The sequence below is a fragment of the Dermacentor andersoni genome, chromosome 4 (genome assembly GCF_023375885.2).
Source record: "Dermacentor andersoni chromosome 4, qqDerAnde1_hic_scaffold, whole genome shotgun sequence".
NCBI lineage: Eukaryota > Metazoa > Arthropoda > Arachnida > Ixodida > Ixodidae > Dermacentor > Dermacentor andersoni.
Genome location: NC_092817.1, coordinates 189,426,028 through 189,432,027, shown reverse-complemented (window position 1 = coordinate 189,432,027; position 6,000 = coordinate 189,426,028). Strand labels below are relative to the sequence as shown.

General features: G+C 43.9%; 1 long non-coding RNA gene across 2 annotated transcripts in view; it reads left to right on the top strand.

The window, feature by feature from the left end:
* The first annotated feature begins 1,157 nt into the window (after nt 1-1,157).
* Nucleotides 1,158-6,000, top strand: part of LOC129384949 (uncharacterized) — a 111,514-nt gene continuing 106,671 nt past the window's right edge. Inside the window, exon 1 of one of the 2 annotated variants that reach the window (XR_011893979.1) lies at nt 1,158-1,662. This is a non-coding gene — a long non-coding RNA (uncharacterized lncRNA). Of the gene's footprint in view, nt 1,686-6,000 lie in introns of both variants that reach the window. The other variant, XR_008612500.2, reaches the window with a different exon arrangement.

The window sequence follows — 6,000 nt, the reverse complement described above, 5'->3', positions numbered from 1 at the left end:
TGTGTAATCAAGGAGTACAGAGCGCTTACATAAATACTTTGGAAAACATCTACAGAAGCTCTACAGCTACCTTAATTCTACACAAGAAAAATAGAAAGATACCTATAAAGAAAGAGGTCAGCCAAGGAGACGCAATCTCTCCAATGCTATTCACTGCATGCTTGAAGAAGTATAGCCAAGCTATTAAACTGGGAAGGCTTAGGAGAAGGGATCAACGGCGAATATCTCAGCAACCTTCGGTTTGCAGATGACATTGTCCTGTTCAGCAACACTGGGGACGAGTTACAACAAGTGATTGATGACCTTAACAAAGAGAGTGTAAGAGTGGGGTTGAGGATTAATATGCAGAAAACAAAAATGATCAATAGCCTGTCAAGGGAACAAGAGTTCAGGATCGCCAGTAAGCCTCTAGAGTCTGTGAAGGGGTATGTTTACCTGGGTCAATTACTCACAGGGGACCCTGACCATGAGAAGGAAATTTACAGAAGAATAAAAATGGGTTGTAGTGCACATGTCATACATTGTTAGCTCCCAACTGGAAACTTGCATTTTACCGGTGCTGACATATGAGGCAGAGACTTGGAGATTGATAAAGAAACTAGAGAACAAGTTAAGGACCGCGCAAAGGGCGATGGAACGAAGATTGCTAGGCATAACGTTAAGAGACAGAAACAGAGCGGTTTGGATCATCAAAAAAAAAAAAAGGAGCTGGGCAGGTCATGTAATGCGCCGGTTAGATAACCGTTCGACAATTAGGGTTTCAGAATGGGTACCAAGAGAAGGTAAACGCAGTCGAGCACGGCACAAGACTAGGTGGAGCGATGAAATTAGGAAATTCGCGGGCGCTAGTTGGAATCGGTTGGCGCAGGACATGGGTAATTGGAGATCACAGTGAGAGGCCTTCGTCCTGCTGCAGTGAACATAAAACAGGCTGATGATGATGATGTTTAACATCTTTAGACCCGAATTCAGGGGTGTGACCCTTACACACGTGTATACCGTGCATGCATGAATGAATAAACCATAAGCTAATAAATTTACGAAACAAATACCGCGCCAAATTGACAAATGGCTTGATTCGTCTCGTGTTGTCTTCAAAAGCATGAGCTTTCTGTGCCAAAAAAAAAAAAAAATGTCGCAATATTTCTTTCTTTTTCTGACTTTGCAGTAACCTTTGCCGAAAAAGCCTTCGATATGGAGTTCAAATATATGCTGGCTTTGTCAGCGTTGTAGCGTTGATAGCTTATTTGCTATAGTAAGCTGTATTGGTCGTATTGTTGCTCTGTTTGCAGCAACCATGGTTCATGGTTTGCGGCATGGTTAGCGGCTTGCTGGCGGGGTTTGCAATCTCGTTCGAGTTATTACTAGCTTCAAGGAGCTGCAATGAAGTAGAAATGTGCTCCTAAAACACAACCTTTCGCAGGTTTACTATCTAATACTTCATCGTGTGTGGTGTGAGTTATTGCGAACGCTTGTCTGCGCGACCGAATTACATGCGACGGGTCGCCGGCCGTCATTCCCTGCCCGAAGCCTGCCTTTCCTAAAACTGGAATTCTTTCTCATTGGAATTTCACACCTGCTTGGAGCCGGGAGGTAGCACGACAATGCCATGAATGAAGGAAAACAGCAGGCGCATCCTACTTGTTTTATCGTCGACGGCTGGTAAGTGCGGGTCCAAAGGAAAGGTAAGAAAGAGAAACGTGGTCATTGAACCATATTTAGCAGATGTGACACTTACCGCTGCTTTGCTTTCACGGGGATTTTGCAGCAAGATTGCTTTCTTTTTTGGTTCCCATCTTTCAATGACGCACTTGGCATAATTTGGTTATTTTATAGAGCATGTATATGAACAAAGGACAAGCCATTGCCTCGGACAAGCGCTAGCTGGGTAGTACAAAGTCGGCGCTTGTACTGCGTTCTCGTCTGTTGCATGACATACGTAATTGTATGAAAGCAAGTGACCCTCGGTATAGTTTTATGAAGTAGTACAGTCGTTATGTTCATGAAAGGGAACGCGCGTGGCGAGTAGCCTCCTCATATTGGAAGCGCCATGACATGTGCAACCAAAAGGTTACAGTAATGCCTTTCCTTCTGCTGCCTGCACCCCTTCCTGCACGTTTTCTATTTTCTGTGTGGATACGAGAACGGAAATTAACGCTAGAATCGAAGGTTACCATGCTATCTGTTAAGCTCGCCGTTTACTCGGACTGCTGCTGAAGTCGCACTAGATCAGAACATTTACATAAACTTACAGGAGGGAACCTGTCATCATTATCATCAGTCTATTTTATGTCCACTGCAGGATGAAGGCATCTCCCTGCAATCTCCAATTACCCCTGCCCTGCGCCAACCAATTCCAACTAGCGCCTGCAAATTTCTTAATTTCATCACCCCACCTAGTCATCTGCCGTCCTCAACTGCTCTTCCCTTCTCTTGGTACCCACTCTGTAACCCTAACGGTCCACCACTTATCTAACCTACGCACTACATGACCTGCCCAGCTATATTTTTCTCTCTTAATGACGATTAGAATATCGGGTATCCCCATTTGCTCTCTGATCCACACCGCTGTCTTCTTGTGTCTTAACCTTCCGCCTAACATTCTTCCTTCCATTGTTCTTTGTGCAATCCTTAACTTGTTCTCGAGCTTCTTTGTCAGTCTCCAAGTTTCAGCCCCGTATGTTAGCACCGGCAGAATGCACTGATTGTACGTCTATCTTTCCAAGGATAATGGTAAGTTTCCAGTCAGGAGCTAACAATGTCTGCCATATGCACTACAACCAATTTTTATTCTTCTGCATAGGCCTTCGAGCCATCCCTTAATAAATACATCTTGTCATCATCATTCTTCTGTAAATTTCTTTCTCATGGTCAAGGTCCCCTGTGTGTAATTGACCCAGGTAAACATACCCCTTCACAGACTCTAGAGGCTTACTGGCGATCCTGAACTCTTGTTCCCTTGACAGGCTATTGATCATTTTTGTTTTCTGCATATAAATCCTCAACCCCACTCTTACACTCTCTCTGTTAAGGTCATCAATCATTTGTTGTAACTCGTCCCCAGTGTTGCTGAACAGAATGTCATCTGCAAACCGAAGGTTGCTGTGATATTCGCTGTTGATCCCTTCTCCTAAGCCTTCCCAGTTTAATAGCTTGACTACTTCTTCCAAGCATGCAGTGACTAGCATTGGAGAGATTGTGTCTCCGTGTCTGACCCCTTTCTTTATAGGTATCTTTCTATTTTTCTTGTGTAGAATTAAGGTAGCTGTAGAGCCCCTGTAGATATTTTCCAAGGTATTTATGTAGGCGTTCTATACTCCTTGATTACGTAAGGCCTCTGTGACTGCTGGTATCTCTACTGAATCAAATGTCTATATATTCTGTATATTCCACAGTGCAACGGAAATAAGAATAGCGGTGGCATCATGAACTAAAGTATGCAACGAAGAGATGGCAAGAGATGTGGGACAGTCAAGCTTCGAGTAGAGATGGGCAAAACGGCTCACTTCAGTGAGCAGTTCGGTACGGCTCAGCTTACTCAAATGAACTGGTTGATTTGAACGGCTCACTGGTTCACTTAAATCTGTAACCTGTGTTATGCAGTCTAGCTATTTGGTTTTAAAAAAGAAAAAGAAGATTTGTGCATTAGTAGAATAACCGTGCTATAGGTATCTTCACTATGTTTGGAGAACATTTATCAATTACTTAAATGGATGGATGGATGGATGGATGACAGCTATATCCTTTGTAACGGGCGGCGGCTGGCGCCACCTAGCCTTTTGCTCCCTCTCCTATTTTCCTTAACCTAGTTTTCACTCCCCTCCTCCCCCCAAAATAACTATCTAAAACAGTAGAGGAAACATTATCTCCCCGATTTATGGTATCATCTATCCCTTGACTTCCTCCACCAATCCTCTAGCCTCCCCTTCGTTACTGCCACTCTTTTCTCGTCTATTTGCCCTCGTTCCCCAGGAAAACCTAATGCCCCTTCCATATCTGCCACTGTTCCCTCTGCCAGGGTCGGGCGAAGGTCTGTGCATCTCAGCACTATATGCTCAGTGGTCTCCATTTCGGCTCCGCAAGCTGTGCACCGAAGGTCCACGTCTTCCAATTTAGCCCTGTATGTTTTCGTTCTCAAAACCCCCGTCCTAGCTTCGAATAATAGTGAGCTGCCCCGCGAGTTATCAAACAAGAGCTCTCTCTTAATCTCCTGTTTTTGTGACCTATACATTGATAGCGCTGGCTTTCCGAGCATTCTTTCTTCCCACATTTTTCTTTCAGTCTCCTTCACCTCCTTTCCCACTCTAGAACCACGTTGGACCCCCTCCCTCGGCTGTAGGTATCTATTCCTCAGCTTCCTCGTTCTGAGTGTCCACTTTGTGTTCAGACTTTTCATGTACAGATATTTGTACACTTTTCCTGCCCACCTTTTTTCCTCCAGTGCTGGGAGTCTCTGCTCAAATTTTAGTTTACTTATTGCCTCTCTACCTTCGAATGACATCCATCCCATGTCCCCCTGCACTCCCTCATTAGGGGTGTTTCCGTGTGCTCCTAAGGCCAACCTGCCTACACTTCTCTGTCTCGTTTCCATGCATGCCTGAACTTCCGATTTCATGCACAGTACTGAATTTCCGAATGTGAGGCCAGGTACCATAACCCCTTTCCATACGCCCCTAACCACCTCGTACCTATTATAGTTCCAAAGTGCCTTGTGTTTCATTACAGCTGAGTTCCTTTTCACTTTTTCAATCATAATTTTTTTCCTGTTCTTCCAGGTACTTTTTGCCCTCGTTTAGCCATATGCCCAAATACTTGTATTTTTCGACATGATCAATCTTAGTGCTTTGTATTTCCAATGGTTCCCCCTTTCTTCATTGTATACTATTATCCCAGACTTCTCTCTACTGAATTGCAGTCGCAATTTTTCTCCCTCCTCTCCCATATGCTCATTAGTTCCTGTAGCCCTACTCGGGTGTCAGCAAGCAGCACAATATCATCTGCATACATCAGTCCGGCTAGTACTTGAGCTGCTTTCTGCCCTTCCAGCATATAGCTTATGTCAGTTCCTATTGTGCTCTGTTCTAGTCTCTTTTCCATTTGGCTTATGTAAATCATAAAAAGCAGAGGCGACAATGGACAGCCCTGCCTGAGACCTCTTCTAATTTTAGCTGGCTTTGTAGTTTCCCCCTCCCATGTTATCTCTACCTCATTATCTGTATATACTTGTTGTAGGAACTCAATCATCTTTCTATCTAGACCATATTCCCTCAACTGGCTCCATAACTTTTCTCGGTTTACATTATCATAGGCTCCTCTAATGTCTAAGGATGCTATCCATAGCGGTTTCTGCCTGGCTGTCGCTATCTCTATGCACTGTGTTATAACAAATAAATTATCATCTAGCCTTCTGTTCCTTCTAAATCCATTCTGCAGTTCTCCCAAGATCTCTTCACGTTCTGCCCATTCCTCCATTCTCTTTTTCACCATCTGCATTGCTACTCTGTATATGACTGATGTGATAGTTATTGTCCTGTAGGATTTAATGTTGTCCTTGCTTCCCTTACCTTTGTAAACTAATATCATTCTGCTTGATTTCCAGTCCTGTGGAACATCTCCCCCTACTACTATTTGTTCAATAAGTTGTCGTAATTTTAACTTACTTTTCTGGCCTAATATGCTTATCAATTTCATAGGTATGCCATCAGGTCCTGTCGCTGTTCCCACGGGGACCTTGTGTTCAATTCTGTCCCATTCCTTACTTGTCATCCTTCTGTACTCCTCCTCTAATTCTGTCCTGCTGTTGTCATTGTTCTCCATTTCGCTACCCACTGGCTCTGCAAATACTGCCTCTATTGTTAACCTAATATATTCCTGAGCTTCCTCTCCCTCTACCTTTGTTCCTTCTGGTGTGGTCAGTGAGTGCTGAACCACCCCTGTCTTCTTACTCTGTTGCCTTATATGTTCCCAAAATTTCTTAGAGGCATTTCTGTCTTTTTTTCG